The sequence below is a fragment of the Pongo abelii genome, chromosome 1 (assembly GCF_028885655.2).
Source record: "Pongo abelii isolate AG06213 chromosome 1, NHGRI_mPonAbe1-v2.0_pri, whole genome shotgun sequence".
In the NCBI taxonomy this organism is placed as follows: domain Eukaryota; kingdom Metazoa; phylum Chordata; class Mammalia; order Primates; family Hominidae; genus Pongo; species Pongo abelii.
This window is the reverse complement of record NC_071985.2, coordinates 22,768,376-22,787,179: the sequence shown is the minus strand read 5'-3', so window position 1 is coordinate 22,787,179 and position 18,804 is coordinate 22,768,376.

Genomic DNA, 18,804 nt, shown 5'->3' with positions numbered 1-18,804 from the left:
CAGTGCTCAATGTTCGCATTTATTTGTGGGATCTAAAAATCAAAACAATTGAATTCATGAGCATAGAGTAGAAGATGGTGACCAGAGGCTGGGAAGGGTGGTGGGGGGCGAGGTGGGGAGAGGTAAGGATAATAAATGGGTACCAAAAAAAATAGAAAGAATGAATTAAGGCCGGGCTCGGTGGCTCATGCCTGTAATCCCAGCACTTTGGGAGGCAGAGGCGGGCGAATCACCTGAGGTCGGGAGTTCAAGACCAGCCTGACCAACATGGAGAAACCCCGTCTCTACTAAAAATACAAAATTAGCCGAGCATGGTGGTGTGTGCCTGTCATCCCAGCTACTCAGGAGGCTGAGGCAGGAGAATCGCTTGAACCTGGGAAGCGGAGGTTGCGGTGAGCCGAGATCATGCCATTGCACTCCAGCCTGGGCAACAAGAGCGAAACTCCATCTCAAAAAAAAAAAAAAAGAATGAATGAATGAATTAAAACCTAGTATCTGATAGCACAACAGGGAGACTACAGTTAATAATAATTTAATTGTACATTTCAAAAAATAACTAAAAGAATATAATTGGATTGTTTGTAACACAGAAGATAAATGCTTGAGGGGATGGATACCCAATTTTCCATGGTTTAATTATTATGCATTGCACGCCAGTACCAAAATAGCTCATGTATCCCATAAATATATACACCTACTGTGTACCCACAGAAATTTTTAAAAATAAAGTAAAAAATAAAACAGTGCTCTGAGCCTGACCCTACCAGTCCAATTTATTGTATGTAAATTCTACCTCAATGGAATTGTTTCAGAAAAAGTAAAACCTACCTAGTATGAATTTTCAGAAAGGCTAAAAATGTGAAGTGGAGTTAAATAAAGCTGGTGTTAGGGGTATACTATATTTACAAACAATAGCACATTCCTTTGGGGAGGGAAAGGAAGCAAAGAGCTGAAGGGGATGTTTTGTTAGTTCCAAAGCAGGATGCGATTTAATGTGACCGTGTCCCCCTGCTGCAATTGTACTTACAAAACGTTTGCTATCATTTTCAGAATGTTGAGTAGGTGATTTTTTGGTATTCTTGGTATTTTATAGATTATTGAGGAGTGGCTACATCCTGCTTCCTTGGATGCGGGAAGAGCTGGGGTCACCTCAAAGCAGACACAAACAAAAAATGTGGGGGTCACTTGTGTTAGACCATTTGGGATTAAACTAGAGCCAGCATTGGAGAAAACTAATTGGTGACCTTTACAGATGTCTCCAGGGATTTCCTAGCTTCAGGAGTCAAGATCCTGCAAAGCAGGTAATCCCAGTCAAGTCTGTACATTATGTGGGGTCTGAACAGTGTCAAGAAGTGTCAAGGGGCTGGGCGTGGCAGCTCACACCTGTAATCTCAGCACTTTGGGAGGCCGAGGCAGGTGGATCACCTGAGGTCAGGAATTTGAGACCAGCCTGGCCAACATGGTGAAAACCCTGTCTGTACTAAAAACACAAAAATTAGCTGGGCGTGGTGGTGGGCGCCTGTAAGCCCAGCTACTCAGAAGGCCGAGGCAGGAGAATCGCTTGAACCCCGGAGGCGGAGGTTTTAGTGAGCAGAGATCACGCCATTATACTCCAGCCTGGGTGACAAGAGTGAAACTCCATCTCAAACAAACAAACAAACAAAAAAGAAGTGTCAAGGGAGTGAGGTGCGTAGAAGGGGGTGTGCAGCTCTATCTCTCAAGTGTATCCCATCTGGACTCATGGAGACTGTGCCAGGGATTACCGAGCTCTGAAATTCAGTTCTGGGGAAAGAGACTGTCTTGGGAAGGCAGGAGAGACAATAATATTTAGATTTTCTTGAGGAGTACAGAAGCTGGCCAATAATGCCCATGTTGGGAAAGAAATATACTTGCCCAAGAAATGAGAAGGGACAGGGATCTTCCCACGGAAGAGAAAAGTGGCTGTGGGGACAAGAGGGCATCACTCAGGGAGCCCTTGGTTGAGAAGGACAGCCCTTGGTCTCCTGTGTTCACTATGTACACCAAGTTGTTGGACCCACATCAACAATGAATTCAACTTATTGCAGCCATATCAGCAAAGCACAATTAACACAGGTCACTGGTTTTGTATTACATTGTAATCTTAGTTTCTATCAGAATTCTACTTGAGCTCTCAATTGATAGTCATGCTCAGAGCAAACCCTCTGTAGAGCTACATTTTCCAGTGTAATAGATAAAACACACACACCATCAAGGAAGGAAGGACGGGTCCTCGACATGACAGCTTTCCAGCTTTGCTCTGCTCAACAAAGGGCTCCCTGTGAATGGTCTGTTTCTCCCTAATGTAATTTCCTCATCAATGAATGTCCTTACCCCTCTCCCCCATAAAAACATAATTATGGACACACATTTCTTGGGAAATTGTTCTGCTGAAGGGATGTTGAAAACAATCCGATTGAATACTAACATATTGATTACCACTAGATTATAAATTATTGACAAGGTCTTAACTTTTCCCTTTCTAAAGACTTTTGGGTTAGGATATTTTAGCCTTAAGCCATTTCAGGCAATGGTAATCAGAAAACTCCTCCTCAACAATATCGTGGAAGGAAAAGTCCTCATAGGATTAGCATTCTTCAAAGGAAGCTGTATGTGAGACTAGGCAATCTTACTTGCCCCTTGTAAGATCCAAGAAAACTCATAAACAGCATCCCCCGGAGGATGTGGGAGCACTTAAGAGGCACAGATTTGATTTTATAGTAGCTGCAACCTCTATGGCCTCCTGAACACATTCATCACCAATGTGTTTCTCCTTCTTTTATGCTTCTTAATTCTCAAAATCCTCAAAATAACATTCAATTTTCTGGTCAATGTTCTTGGTTCAGGGTCTCAAGAGCATCCTCAAAAGTACAGGCCCAGGATAAAAATCTCATCTGCAGAGATTTTCACACGATACTTCTGGTTTCCAAAGTGCTTATAAACTGTCAAGTGACTCAGAAATACCAAGGGCTAATCCTGATAGAGTCCAGAGGGAAAGGATGACTTCATCTGAAGCTGACCCAAGGAGGAAGGCACATCTGTCATCTCCTTGACAGTGTTCCAGGCTGAGAATAAGCTCCTGGAAGCGGCTGTGTGTCAAGGCTCCGCTCACATCTGGCTCCTCTTCTGTGAGCCTTCTTGGCCCAGACTCAGGGGACGGGAAGGGAGGGGAGGGAGAGGAAAGCCAGGAGGACTTCAGGCACCTCTCCCCAAACTGAAATAGGAACTGGCTATCCCTGAGGGGAAAGTGGCTCTGAGAGAGTGCTCCTAGCACCTCCCTCACCTGCATCTGAGGAAACTATGCCAGTCATCCCTCACCTCTCCTAGATGGGCCCTTCTGCAGCCCACCTGGAAACCCCATAGTCACTTATTCTCTGGACATGGTCCCCCTCCATGGCCACTCCAGGTCTAAAGAGCACCAGCTGTTCTGTGGTTGCTGGGATGCTCTGCAGCTGTAATTAGAAACTAATGTGCACTTTGGCTTCCATTTCCTGATCTTGCTGAACGATTCTGGCTGTCTGGAAAAGCAAAATGCTTCACCTTCCAGCACTAACACTGACAGCCTTGCCATAAGGTCAGAACTTGCCATCAGTCAGAGTTCTTAGTGGCAAATGAAAGAATCCACAGTACAAGATTAAGTAGCAAACAGATTCATAGAAGGATACTGTGTGGCTCACAGGATTTCCAGAAAGGCCAGCAAATCAGGCCTGGAGGCTCTACAGCCTGGAACAATACCCAGATCATCCTCCCACCACTGCTGAGGGCAGGTGCACACTTCAGATACTGAGATGGGACACCACAGCCAGGACCTCTGCCCCTGCTGCCCCTGAGATCTCAGTGACTGCTCCACAGACCCCCTAGGAGAGGAATCCTCCAGGGGCCTTCTCACTGAGGTGCATATGATTGGGGGGGCCCAGGTCAAATGTTTGTGTCCTAGCTGCAAGAGATACTGGGAAACGCAGCATGGCCTGAAAGTGCCTAAAAATAGGAAAGGAATTTATTCAAAAGATATTAAGCATACACAAATATGACACATGTTCATTCTACATGGCTCCCTCATTTTAGTTACTGTGGTCTAAAAATAGGCATATATATTATATATAATATACAACATAATAGGGATATATGTATTTAATCTGCTACTTGTCTTTTAAAAAGGTGAGATGGTGCAGCTGGAGTGTATTAGCTTCCTACTGCTGATGTAACAACTTATCACAAACTCAGTAGCTCAAAACAGCACAAATTTATTCTCTTGTAGTTCTGGAGGTTAAAATTTTAAAATCAGTTTTGCTAGGCCAAATCCAAGGTGTGGGCAAGCTGGCATTCCTTCTGGAGGTCCTAGGAGAATGTTTCCTTGTCTTTTCATCTCCTTGGGGCCTTCTGCATTCCTTAGCTCCTGCCCCCTTCCTTGCATGGCCCCTCTCATTTCAGTCATCACATCTCCTACTACTCTCTCAGATCCTCCTGCCTCCCTCTTATAAGGACCCTTGAGATTACATTGGCCCCACCCAGATAATTCAGGATGAGCCCCCTCACCTCAAGGTCTTTGACTCAATCACACCTGCACAGTCCCCTTTATGGTAACATGGTCACAGTTTCCAGAGACTCAGGGTGTGGACATATTTGGGGCCATTATTCAGCCTGCCCTGGTGTGTCTCTAAGGAAGGCCAGCTGGTTGTCTACACAAAGGCCTTGAGACCAGAGTTCCTCTGGTGAGTTTACCAGAGTTCCTCTGGTGAGTTTACCAGAGTCTGGGCTTCATCCTTGCCAGTATCTCAGACTTGGAGATGTTAGCTTGGAACCACTAGATACCTGTGACATTGTTGGATAAACTGGAATTCCAATGAATTCATTTATTCCTGTTTATCAGGCACTATTCCTTTCCAGAAGGGTCTGCCTGGTGTTTGAACACCTGTGTGGCCAAATGAATAATCAGAATGCTGTTTGGTGAACATGAACATGAACATGAACTTGGCGGTGGGTGTTGCCAAGGGGTGTTTCACCCAGGTAGCAGGGAAGACAGTGAGGCATCCTGACTGACAACAGAACTCACCTTTCTACGGGCCAGATTCTGCATTTTTCCCTAAGCAGAGCTGGACACAACTCCCAAACTCTAGCTTTTTCCCTCTTGTCCCATGAGCCAGGATCCTAGAATCATCCTCAACTCCTCCCTCACACTCCACATTCAATCCAACACCAAGTGCCATCTTTTCTTCCTAAGTATCTCCCATATTCAACCACAGCTTAAAATCTCCTCTCCCACACCCTACTCCAAGCCGTCTCACCTGGATCACTGTAACAGCCTCCAGATGGGCCTTCCCGCCCCTACTTTTGGTCCCCTCTGTCAAATTCTCTACCCAGCAGCCAGACTGAGCTTTACATGTAATCTAATCATGTCACTTCCTCATTTAAAGCTCTTCAATGGCTTTACAGTATCATTAGGGTAAAGCCTCCTGTGTTAGTTCAGATCCTCCCAGAAGCAGACACAAAGTGCAGTGGCGCGATCTCAGCTCACTGCAATCTCCGCCTCCTGGGTTCAAGTGATTCTCCTGCCTTAGCCTCCTGAGTAGCTGGGACTACAGGTGTGTGCCACCACGCCCGCATGCAAGGGTTTTTTCTGGGGAAATTGTGACAGAAATGTGGAAGGAAGCTGCAGGAGTCTGGGAGACCCATCCAGTGTGATGTGAGTCTGGCCCCACAGGAAGGGGAAGGTGAGAATGGAGGGTAGACATAGTCTGCTGACCCTGAAGTCTAAGGAAAGTTCAGCAAACCACCATGGAATCCTTGAGCCAAAGCTAGTGACAAAGGATTTCTGTCCCTAGGGGAAGCCTGGCTTTGGGGTGAGTGGCAGGAGCCCCTGGTCAATTTTGCTGCCCAGTTAGAGGTCTACAAGGTGCGTTCTGGCCACCATGCTCCCAATCCTCATCTCATCTCTGGCCCACCTCTTCCGCTCCTGCTGTGCCAACCCAACTTTCTCTTTCCCATATGTGAGTCTTTGTAAAGGCTGTTTGCTATGCCCGAATTACTCATCTTCTCACCTCCCCTGTCCCCTTTCCCTTCCCCCAACTCACTGATACCTCAGCTGAAACATCAATTCCTCCAGCAGACTACCCCATCCCTCTCCCACGTGCTCCCACAGCCTGGATCCTTCTCCATCCACACTCCTCATCTCCTGTGTTTCATGCCTAACTCCTTCCTCAGATGTGAGACTTTAGCAGGCAGGAACTGTGACTATTTTATTCACTGCCATATCCCCAAAGCCTGGCATGTAATAAGTGCTCCGTAAAATATTCATTGTTGAGCCAGCAAGGTCACCTGAGTCTGGTAGATGCAAGGAAAGAATGTCAGTTTAGAGAGTAGTCAACCATGGAGGCTCGGAAAAGGGAAGCACGGAGGCAAACTGGCAGAGTCCATCCAGGCATCAGCGGTCGGTTGAGCTCAACATCACGAACGCTGATGTGTGCTGTTGAGCATCTACCATGTGCTAGGTGCTGGTAGCTAACCAATGAATAGAACCTCTTAAAGTGTAATATGGCACGGGTACGACTAGCTGGGGCCATGGTCGCAGGTGGTAAAGGAATTTACCAAGACAGTTGTAGGTAAAGAAAGGCGGATTATAAGAGGAAGTATGAAAATACCTTGCAACGTTGCAATGGGCAGCACAGCAGAGAAGTATCTGTCTGCCAAGAGGTGGGGGCCTGGAGGGAAATTTTACAGGGCCGTGCTGGAGGGGGCTATGTGCTGAATGAGGACATTGTGCCCCCAGAACAGGCCATTGTTTGTGATTCTGATTTGTGTTTCTCAGAACGATTGTTCATTGTTCTTCCCCACCTGGGGCCCCTTCCTCTTGTTGCTTACTTATCTAATCAGGACTTCGAGTAAGGAATTGTGTAGTCAGTCTAGGGGAGAGACAGTGCTGTCAGCCTACTAAAAACTGACTCTTCCAGCAGGTATATGTGCACCTATTGTTAAAGGTGATGGCCATAATATGTAACCAATATTACAACAGTTGTTCTGATGTGGCAAAGACACTGACCAATTTGAACAGATGCCAGCCATTAATAACTAGTGTAGTCATGGGGAAGATTCCAGCTGAGTATTGGCCAACTGAATGCAGGCAGAGAGCCGTGCCATTTCCACTGGAATCTACCTCTTGCCATACTTGTTCTGACCCATGACCACCAAGGAAAGCCCCCAGCGCCCTGCCCCTGCCTGTTTGGTTGGTCATGCGGACACAAATATCTGATCTTATTTCTCATTTTAAGTGATGGCTTTATGCATCAGACTCTTGTGAGCTTCTTGAGTCCCCGCACCACAGAGCCATGGACAAAATAGAGTTTCTCGGCATGCAAGACTGAGGTCTGGAACCTGGGCCATGGCACCTACCTTCTTTAGGGCCAGGCCAACTTGTGAGCCCACTTCCTACAACCCTTGACCTCTCTGTGCTGATAGACAGCTCTCTTTGATGGCTGCCATTGGCACTGGGGAGTTGATACTTGAGTGGGGGCAGGTGGGGTGGCCTCTCAGACTGTAGGCTCAGGAGTAGCCCTTCCAAGAGGCTGACCCTGATAGTTGAGTCAAACTGGTGACAGAATTGATGTGAGAGCTTGACAGCAGACCTAGGGCAGACAACTAGGGGCTGCTAACCAGAGACTTAGAATTAGTATGCAAATTGAGCAAGAAGGTGATCAAAGCTGGGAAGTGGAGGAAATGAGATGTCTGCTTCTGCCTGCATTCTCATACATGCAGAAGATGCAGTAGTTTGTCCAGCTGTGTGTCTTAAAGATACCATTTGTGTCAGTCTCAGAGGTGCCAGGAGCCCCTCTCCCAATTACCTGTCATCTCTGCATCAAATTCTCCAAAGTGGATTTTGTTGTTGTTGTTGTTGTTTTGAGATGGAGTCTCGCTCTGTCGCCGAGGCTGGAGTGCAATGGTGCGGTCTTGGCTCACTGCAACTTCTGCCTCCCGGGTTCAAGTGATTCTCCTGCCTCAGTCTCCCAAGTAGCTGGGACTACAGGCGCCCGCCACCGCGCCTGGCTAATTTTTGTATTTTTAGTAGAGACAGGGTTTCACCATCTTGGCCAGGCTGGTCTTGAACTCCTGACCTTGTGATCCACCCGCCTCACCCTCCCAAAGTGCTGGGATTACAGGCGTGAGACACTGCGCCTGGCCTCCAAAGTGGATTTTTGCTCAATATGTTCTATTCCCAGCTGTCTCAGACATGGTGGGGGTAATGACTGATTCCTAAATTTGTTGACCTCAGCTTTTTTTGTTGTTGTTGTTTGACACAGGGTTTCCCTCTGTCGCCCAGGCTGGAGTGCAGTGGTGCAATCACATCTCACTGCAGCCTCAACCTCCTGGGCTCAAGCAATTCTCCCAGCTCAGCCTCCTGAATAGCTGGATCTGCAGGCCCGCACCACCATGCCTGGCTACATTATTTATTTATTTTGTAGAGATGGGGTCTCCCTATGTTGCTCAGGCTGGTCTCATACTCCTAGGCTCAAGCGATCCTCCCGCCTCGGGCTCCCAAAATGCTGGGATTTACAGGCATGAGCCGCCAGGCCTGGTGACCTCAGCTTTTACCCAGCACCATCAAAGCAGGACGCACTGCACAAAGCCTGAACATTAGCTGTTGTCTAGCTGCCGGAGTATGCCTGGGGAACAGCCACAGTTGTTACAGCTACACAGCATGTGTGCGTTTGTGAGTTTGGAGTTGGGAGTTGAGTGAGACCCTGATACTAGGGAAAGAGAGGGAAAGACTCTTACTTAAGGGCTTCTATCGCAGGAGGGAAGATTTCTTCCAAAAGCTCACTGCAATAAATGAAAGAAATTTAGAAGGCTGCCACGCTCAGGGTAGCCCCGGAGCATCAGAAGTAGGAGGCTGAGGGTCGGGAATGGGAAGCAGGGGTTAGAACTGAGGAAGCACGCGTTAGAACTGAGGGGTTGCTGAAGACACTACCACGTTTCAGAACTCAGGATAGGGCCTGCCTGGGGACTCGCACAGAGGAGAAGGAACCGGTGGTCTAAAATACTAAAACGTGTGGAATTCCTGCATGGAGGCTTCCTATTGGGAGTGTAAAATTTCTGTGAGAACTGTAAGAAGTAAGCAAACAGCATCAGAGGACATGAGCCCAGTGGAAAGTGCCTCAAAGTGTGGTTTGAGGATTACCTGCCTGAGACTCCAACGAGGTGTTTGCCAAAAAAGGCAGATTCTTGGGCCACACCCGGCTCTACGGAGTGGGAAGCTCTGAGGGTGGGGCCTGGGCGCCTGCTCTCAGAACTGGTGCCTCTCAAAGCTTGCAGAACCCAAACGCTGCGAGGAGGTCGCACCAGCAAGTGAGGAAGCAGAAGGGATGGCTTCCTGCGCCTCCCACACAATTTTCAACTTTTCAGGAAGTACCATAGGAGAAGGCAATGTAGATGAATACGTTTTTCTTTGGTCCCTAGCATTTTTCTTTTAAAATTTTATTTTCCTTTTGACCAAGAATGTGAGAACAAAGTGTGAGAACGAATCTCGAAACGTGAGAAAAAAGGCCTTCTTCCCCCCCTCCACCTCCCCTGCGTGGTCCTTGGGTGCTCTGTGAACGGTGACCTCACCCTTACAAGGACCCTGACTCCTGAGGGGTCACCACCCATATCCTGTGAGAGACTACGCTGTTCCCTGATTCAGCGGGGTCTCCAGGTCTGAACGCCCAATGCCAACACAGAGGCCTAAAAATAGAGCCCGGGAGGCCCAGTCAAACCGGAAGAGAGCCAGAGGCCTCCCTGGAGTCCCGAAGACGATTTGAAGCAAGGAGCCCAGCGCCCTCTAGCGGGAGAGAAGTTGCTTCGCGGCCCTGGTCTCGGGCCAGAGGCACTGGGCTGGGGCTGAGTACGCCGAGGCGGAAACCAAAGGGTGAGCCCCTGGAGACACTGCCTCAAGACCCCTGACTGAGGCTCCAAAAGGAAAAATTGTGCCACTTGTGTTTTACGAACTTCAACGTAATTGTAGGATACATAATGTATAATGTTGTAATAATTATTACCTTCTATAATCACAGATTTTTATATTTATTTATTTATTTATTTATTTTTGAGACACAGTCTTGCTCTGCCACCCAGTCTGGAGTGCAGTGGCACGATCTCAGCTCACTGCAACCACCGCCTCCCGGGTTCGAGCAATTCTCTACCTCAGCCTCCTGAGTAGCTGGGATTACAGGCGCCTGCCACCATGCCCAGCTAATTTTTGTATTTTTTTGTAGAGACAGGGTTTCACCATCTTGGCCAGGCTGGTCTTGAATTCCTGACCTCGTGATCCACCCGCCTCGGCCTCCCAAAGTGCTGAGATTACAGGTGTCAGCCACCGCGCCCGGCCGACTTTTATTTCTTTACTTATTTACTTATTTATTTATTTATTTTCTGAGATGGGGTCTTGCTCTGTCACCCAGGCTGGAGTGCAATGGCGCGATCTCAGCTCACTGCAACCTCTGCCTACCGGGTTCAAGTGATTCTCCTGCCTCAGCCTCCCCAGTAGCTAGGATTACAGGCACACACCACCATGCCCGGCTAATTTTTGTATTTTTATTAGAGATAGGATTTCACCATGTTGGCCAGGCTGGTCTCAAACTCTTGATCTCAGGTGATCCGCCCTCTTTGGCCTTCCAAAGTGCTGAGATTACAGGCGTAAGCCACTGCCCCTGGCCTGGCATCACAGACTTTAGACCCTTTTCATTACTTCTCAGTGAGACCAAGGTTCCTATCACTAAATTCACATGCACATAACATATAACCTGGAAGGGTACCCAAGCACCTCCAACAGCTGCACCAAGATTCGATCTGGGAAGGCTGTTCTCCGGGGGAACATACAACTTTGGGATGGGTGCTCAGGAGCCTTAAAAGCAGAAAAGGACCCCTTGCAAGTCAGAAAATTTGGCTGAATCATTCCAGGCACTCGCTGAGGGGGCAGATGTCTCTGCTGGCTAATTGTTCCCCCACCTGAAGACATCAACTCAGTTTTCCCTAAGTCAGAAAGAAAACATACTCCTACTGTACATATTTTGAGAAAGGAAATATACAGCTGAACACCGAAGTGCCCACTTAGGCTTTGAAAGAAAAGGATTGTGGCCAAAAGACACCAGGCTTTTAATAAAAGCTAAAAAGCAAAAGTGTATACCACCTCACACCCATGAGGATGGCGACTATTAAAAAACTAAAGAAAGAAAGAAAGTAAGTGCTGGTGAGGATGGAGAAATTGGAACTCTTGTCCACTGTTAATGGAAATGTAGAATGGTACAGCTGCTGTGGAAAGCAGTATGTCAGTTCCTCAAAAAATTAAAAATGGAAAGAACATTCAATTCGGCAATTCCACTTCTTTTTTTTTTTTTTGAGACGGAGTCTCGCTGTGTTGCCCAGGCTGGAGTGCAGTGGCACAATCTTGGCTCACTGCAACCTCCGCCTACCAGGTTCAAATGATTCTCCTGCCTCAGCCTCCTGAGTAGGTGGGATTACAGGCACCTGCTACCACGCCCGGCTAATTTTTGTATTTTAGTAGAGACGGGGTTTCACCATGTTGGCAAGGCTGGTCTCAAACTCCTGACCTCATGTGATCCGCCCGCCTTGGCCTCCCAAAGCACTGGGATTACAGGCGTGAGCCACTGCGCCCAGCCCCAATTCCACTTCTGAGTATGTAACTACAAAAATTGAAAGCACGGTCTCAAAGAGATAGCTGCACACCTTTGTTCATAGCAGCATCATTCCGAATAGCCAAAAGGTGGCGGCAACACAAGTGTCCCTCAACAGAACAATAGATCACCAAAACGTGGTATATACCCACAAAGGAATATGATTTGCCCTTTAAAAGGATGGAAATTGAGCCGGGCATGGTGGCTCATGCCTGTAATCCCAGCACTTTGGGAGGCTGAGGTGGGTGGATCCCCTGAGGTCAGGAGTTCGAGACCAGCCTGGCCAACATAGTGAAACTTTGTCTCTACTAAAAATACAAAAAATTATCTGGGCATGGTGGCGGCGCCTGTAATCCCAGCTACTCAGGAGGCTGAGGCAGGAGAATCGCTTGAACCCGGGAGGTGGAGGTTACTGTGAGCCGAGATCGCGCCATTGCACTCCAGCCTGGGCGACAAGAGCAAAACTCTGTCTCAAAAAAAAAAGGATGGAAATTCCGCTGGGCACGGTGGCTCACATCTGTAATCCCAACACTTTGGGAGGCCAAGGTGAATGGATCTTGAGGTCAGGAGTTCAAGACCAGCCTAGCTAACATGGTGAAACTCCGTCTCTACTCAAAATACAAAAATTAGCTGGGCGTGGTGACATGAGGCAGGATAATCGCTTGAATCTGGGAGGTGGAGGCTGTGGTAAGCCAAGATTGCTCCACTGTACTCCAGTCTGGGCAACAGAGCAAGACTGTCTCAAAAGGAAAAAAAAAAAAAAAAGGATGGAAATTCTGACAAATCCTACAACACAGATGAACCTTGAGAACACATTACACCAAGTAATTTAGGTCAGACACAAAAAGATAAATACTGTGTGAACCCACTTATATGACATACCTAGTCATGAAAATCATAGAGACAGACAGCAGAATGGTGGCTGCCAGGGGCTGGGGGGAAGAGAATGGGAGTTATTGTTTAATGGGGATGGAGTTTCAGTTATGCAAGATGAAAGATTCTGGAGAACTTTGAATGACAATGATGTGTCAGTGTAGGTTCACTGATCATAACGAGTGCAGCACTCTGGTGGAAGATGTCAAGCAGGGGATCTGTGCACCTGTGGGGACAGTGGGTACACGGGAACTCTGTACTCTGCTCCCAATTTTTCTGTGAACCTGAAACTGTTCCTTAAAAAGTTGTGACACTAAACTGCTCTTTAAAAAGTTTAATAATTTGGCTGGGCGTGGTGGCTCACACCTGTAATCTCAGCACTTTGGGGGGCTGAGGCAGGCAGATCACCTGAGGTCAGGAGTTCGAGACCAGCCTGACCAACATGGAGAAACCTTGTCGCTACTAAAAATACAAAAAATTAGCAGGGAGTGGTGGTGCATGCCTGTAATCCCAGCTACTTGGGAGGCTGAGGCAGGAGAATTGCTTGAACCCAGGAGGCGGAGGTTGTGGTGAGCTGAGATCGTGCCATTGTACTCTAGTCTGGGCAACAAGAGCAAAACCCCGTCTCAAAAAAAAAAATGTTTAATAATTTTCTTTAAAAAGTTCTAGAGATGGATGGTGGTGATGGCTGCACAATAATGTAAATTTCCTTAATACTATTAAAACTGTACACTTAAAATGGTTATGATAGTAAATTTTATGTGTATTTTATCACAATTAAAATTTTAAAATAAATAAAGTAAAAAACAAAAGGCAGAGGGACAGATAGGCTAGAAAGGGACTGTAATTTAATAACCAGAGAGTACTGCGCATTTAGAAATGTCATCAATAGGAGTTATAGTCATTTGGGGATATATATTTTTAAGTATTTTATATTAACATGAAATCATTTGGAATTTCAAAAATAATTTTAAATAAAAGTACACAAGAAAGAATGCTTACCAGACAAAGTCAGGGAGGATGGGACAGGCAGAAAGAGGAAAGCAAAGGCAAATAAACATTTTAGGACCTTCAGACCTTTGTTCTGAAGGGATTATTACTGGGGGCCTAGAGGAGAAAGTTGGGACAGAAGGAAGATGGTTCAAAGAATGAGGGAACTCAGCTCTCCCCTAGGATCCAGGTGAATCACTGTTCCTGTTCTGAATCACCCAGGCAGGAAAGTGGTTATTTTGTTGTTGTTGTTGTTGTTTTGAGACAGGGTCTCACTCTGTCACCCAGGCCGGAGTGCAACCTCCACTCCACTGCTCACTGTAGCCTCTGCCTCCCGGGTTCAAGCAATCCTCCTGCCTAAGCCTCCCGAGTAGCTGGGATTACAGTCACGTGCCACCATGCTCGGCCAATTTTTGTATTTCTTGGTAGAGACGGAGTTTCACCATTGGTCAGACTAGTCTCGAACTCCTGACCTCAGGTGATTCACCAGCCTCAGCCTCCCCAAAGTTCTGGAATTACAGGTGTGAGCCACTGTGCCCGGCCTAAAGTGTTGTTTTTTTTTTTAGGCTTGGAAATTGTGGTGAAAGAAGCTATGAATGAGATAAATGTGTTGTTCTTTCCACCCCTAAGAACAGTGTCACCACCACTCATCCTTGAAACCATCAGGTACAGGCAGGAGAAGACAACAAATTTGGAAAAAAAGAATGTGGAAATGGAGACACAGGCTTGACATCGTTTGTTTTTCACTTTCCAGCAGCAGGGAAATCTGTGAGTGACGTTCACGTCTAGTGTCCAGTGCCCTGCGTGGTCCCAATCACAAACCCCTAGCTTACAGGCATCGAGGCCATGAACTAGGGAGGTCGCCGTAATGACAGCCTGGCAGGAAGCCTATGTCCAAACAAGAGGAGCCCCCTCAGAGCAACCTCCACAGGCAGTGCTGCTGTCAAGGAAATGCCAGAGCCGGGTGGTGGTTAACATGGTAAAAGGAGACTTCATTCAGGACCATTGCAGTAGGGGAAACAGGTCCTCAATATAGAAGTGGGCTCAATTCGGAATACAGCATAAGCAACTGGGACACTACAGGCAAAGAGCAAGGTGAGGCTGGGTGGGTGGAAAATTACATCAGGAGTAAGGGGTCTTAGTTCAACCGACTCTGAGAATATAGAAATAAACTCAGTTTCTCCCATTATAGCCTCACAACACACTTCTGACACCAGCTGTGGGGAGGATTTTCCCCACACCTCGAGCGAACAATCAATTCTGCAGTGGACCTCCACTTGATCCTCCAACTGGGTATTCTCCAATTCGATTCTGACATTATCCACCTGGGATAGTGTCAGATCCTGCAGGGTAAGGGATCAGTCTCCATGACTGCCCCCCACCACTTTCAAAGCCAATTGGAAGCCCCAAGTTCTTTAACCTGTCCTTCAATGAACAGCTCTAAATTAAGCTATAAACTGAGGTTCCCATGGCTCCATCTTCAGGTTCCATTAATTTGCTGGAGCAGCTCACAGAACTCAGGGAAACATTATACTTACATTTATGGGTTTATGACTGTCAGGCCTCTGAGCCCAAACTAAGCCATCATAACCCCTGTGACCTGCACGTATACATCCAGATACATATACAACTAAACAACTAAAGTTCTGAAACAACTAAAGAACCACAGAGGAAGTGAAATAGCCAGTTCCTGCCTTAACTGATGACATTCCACTATTGTGATTTGTTCCTGCCCCACTCTAACTGATCAATTGACCTTGTGACATTCCTTCTCCTGGACAGTGAGTCTCAGGAGCTCCCCACCAAGCACCTTGTGACCCCTGCCCCTGCCTGCAAGAGAAAATCCCCTTTAACTGCAATTTTCCACTACCTACCCAAATCCTATAAAACTGCCCCACCCCTATCTCCCTTTGCTGACTCTCTTTTTGAACTTAGCCCACTTGCACCTAAGTGAAAATAAACAGCCTTGTTGCTCACACAAAGGCCTGCTTGGTGGTCTCTTCATACAGACACGTGTAACATTTGGTGCCGAAACCCGGGACGGGGGACTCCTTCAGGAGACCGGCCCCCTGTCCTCGCCCTCACTCTGTGAGGCGATCCACATATGACCTTGGGTCCTCAGACCAGCCCAAGGAACATCTCACCAATTTCAAATCAGCTAAGTGGTCTCTTCACTCTCTTCTCCAGCCTCTCTCGCTACCCTTCAATCTCCCTATCCTTCCAATTCCAGTTCTTTTTCCTCTCTAGTAAAGACAAAGGAGACACATTTTATCCATGAACTCAAAAACTCCAACATCAGTCACGGATTTGGGAAGACAGTCTTCCCTTGGTGTCTGATCTCCATGGGGATGCCTGCCTTGATCATTCACCCACATTCCATTGGTGTCTGATCTCCGTGGGGACGCCTGCCTTGATCATTCACCCACACTCACTTCGTGGCAGGTCAATTACGGGGACGCCTGCTTTGGCTGCTCACCCACATTACAGCCCGGGGCTGCTCATCCCCCACCCCCCCACCACCTCTCTATGTCTCTACCTTCCTCTTTAAACTTACTTCCTTCACTATGGGCAACCTTCCACCCTCCATTCCCCCTTCTTCTCCCTTAGCCTGTTTTCTTAAAAACCTAAAACCCCTTCGACTAACACCTGACCTAAAACCTAAATGTCCTGTTTTCTTCTGTAATATCACTTGGCCCCAATACAAACTCAAAAATAGTTCCAAGTGGCCAGAAAACAACACTTTCAATTTCTCCATCCTACGAGATCTAGATAATTTTTGTCGTAAAATGGGCAAGTGGTCTGAGGTGCCTGACGTCCAGGGATTCTTTACACATCGGTCCCTCTCTAGTCTCTGCTCCCAATGCAACTCGTCCCAAATCTTTCTTCTTTCTCTCTCTTGTCTGTTCCTTCAGTCTCCACTCCAAGCTCTGAGTCCTCTGAATCCTTTTCTATGGACCCATCTGACCTCTCCCCTCCTCCCGAGGCTGCTCCTCGCCAGGCCAAGCCAGGTCCCAATTCTTCCTCAGCCTCCGCTCCCCCACCCTGTAATCCTTCTATCACCTCCCCTCCTCACACCCAGTCTGGCTTACAGTTTTGTTCCACGACTAGCCCTCCCCCGCCGCCCAACAATTTCCTCTTAGAGAGATGGCTGGAGCTGAAGGCGTAGTCAAGGTTAATGCTCTATTTTCTTTATCCGACCTCTCCTAAATCATTTAGCGTTTAGGCTCTTTTTCATCAAATATAAAAACTCAGCACAGTTCATGGCCCATTTGGCAACAACCCTCAGATGTTTTACCGCCCTAGACCCAGAGGGGCCAGAAGGCTGTCTTATTCTCAATATGCATTTTATCACCCAATGTGCTCCTGATATTAGAAAAAGCTGCAAAAATTAGATTCCAGCCCTCAAACCCCATAACAGGACTTAATTAACCTCGCCTTCAAGGTGTACAATAATAAAGAGGCAGCCAAGCGGCAACATATTTCTGAGTTGCAATTACTTGTCGCTGCTGTGAGAGAAACCCCAGCCACATCTCCAGCACACAAGAACTTCAAAACGCCTAAACCACAGTGGCCAGGCGTTCCTCCAGGACCTCCTGCCCCAGGATCTTGCTTCAAGTGCCGGAAATCTGGCCACTGGACCAAGGAATGCCTGCAGCCGGGGATTCCTCCTAAGCCATGTCCCATCTGTGCGGGACCCCACTGGAAATCGGACTGTCCAATTCACCCGGCAGCCACTCCCAGAGCCCCTGGAACTCTGGCCCAAGGCTCTCTGACTGACTCCTTCCCAGATCTTCTCGGCTTAGTGGCTGAAGACTGACGCTGCCTGATCACCTTGCAAGCCTCCTGCACCATCACAGACACTTCGGGTAACTCTTACAGTGGAGGGTAAGCCCGTCCCCTTCTTAATTGATATGGAGGCTACCCACTCCACATTACCTTCTTCTCAAGGGCCTGTTTCCCTTGCCTCCATAACTGTTGTGGGTATTGACGGCCAGGCTTCTAAACCTCTTAAAACTCCCCAACTCTGGTGCCAACTTAGACAACATTCTTTTATGCACTCCTTTTTGTTATCCCCACCTGCCCAGCTCCCTTATTAGGTTGAGACATTTTAACTAAATTATCTGCTTCCCTGACTACTCCTAGGCTACAGCCACACCTCATTGTCGCCCTTTTCCCCAGTTCAAAGCCTCCTTCGCATCCTCCCCTTGTGTCTCCCTACCTTAATCCACAAGTATGGGATACCTCTACTCCCTCCTTGGTGACCAATCATGCACCCCCTTACCATCCCATTAAAACTTAATCACCCTTACCCCGCTCAATGCCAATATCCCATCCCACAGCACGCTTTAAAAGGATTAAAGCCTGTAATCACCCACCCGTTACAACATGGCCTCTTAAAGCCTACAAATTCTCCTTACAACTCCCCTATCCTACCAGTCCAGAAACCAGACAAGTCGTACAGGTCGTTTCAGGATCTTCACTTTATTAATCAAATCGTCCTTCCCATCCATCCTATAGTGCCAAACCTGTAACCCTCCTATCTTCAATACCCCCTTCCACAACTCAGTATTCTGTTATCGACCTCAAAGACACCTTCTTTACTATCCCCTTGCATTCCTCCTCCCAGCCTCTTTCCGCCTTTACTTAGACTGACCCTGACACCCACCAATCCCAACTCGCCTGGACTGTTCTGCCCCAAGGCTTCAGGGACAGCCCACACTACTTTGGCTAGGCCCTTTCTCATGATCTGCTTTCTTTTTGCCCGTCTCACTCCCACCTTATTCAATATTTTGATAATCCTCTTCTTTGCAGCCCCTCTTACCAATTTTCCCAGTAGGACACTATCCTGCTTCTTCTACATCTCTACTCAAAGGGGTACTGAGTATCCCCCTCCAAGGCACAAATTTCTTCCCCTAGCGTTACCTACCTTGGTATAATTCTCCATCAACATACATGTGCCATTCCTGCAGACTGTGTTCAGTTAATCTCCCAGTCCCCAATCCCCACCACCAAACAACAACTCCTTCCCTTCTTAGGCATTGTTTGGTATTTCCAACTCTGGATACCAGACTTTGCTATCCTAACCAAACCACTTTACAAGCTCACAAAGAGTAACTTAACTGATCCCACAGACCCTAAGTTTTTTCCCTATTCTTCCCTTCACTCTCTCAAAAAGGCCCTGGAGACAGCTCCCACACTAGCACTCCCCGACTTGTCCCATCCTTTTTCCTTACACACAGCTGAAATACAAGCCTGTGCTGCT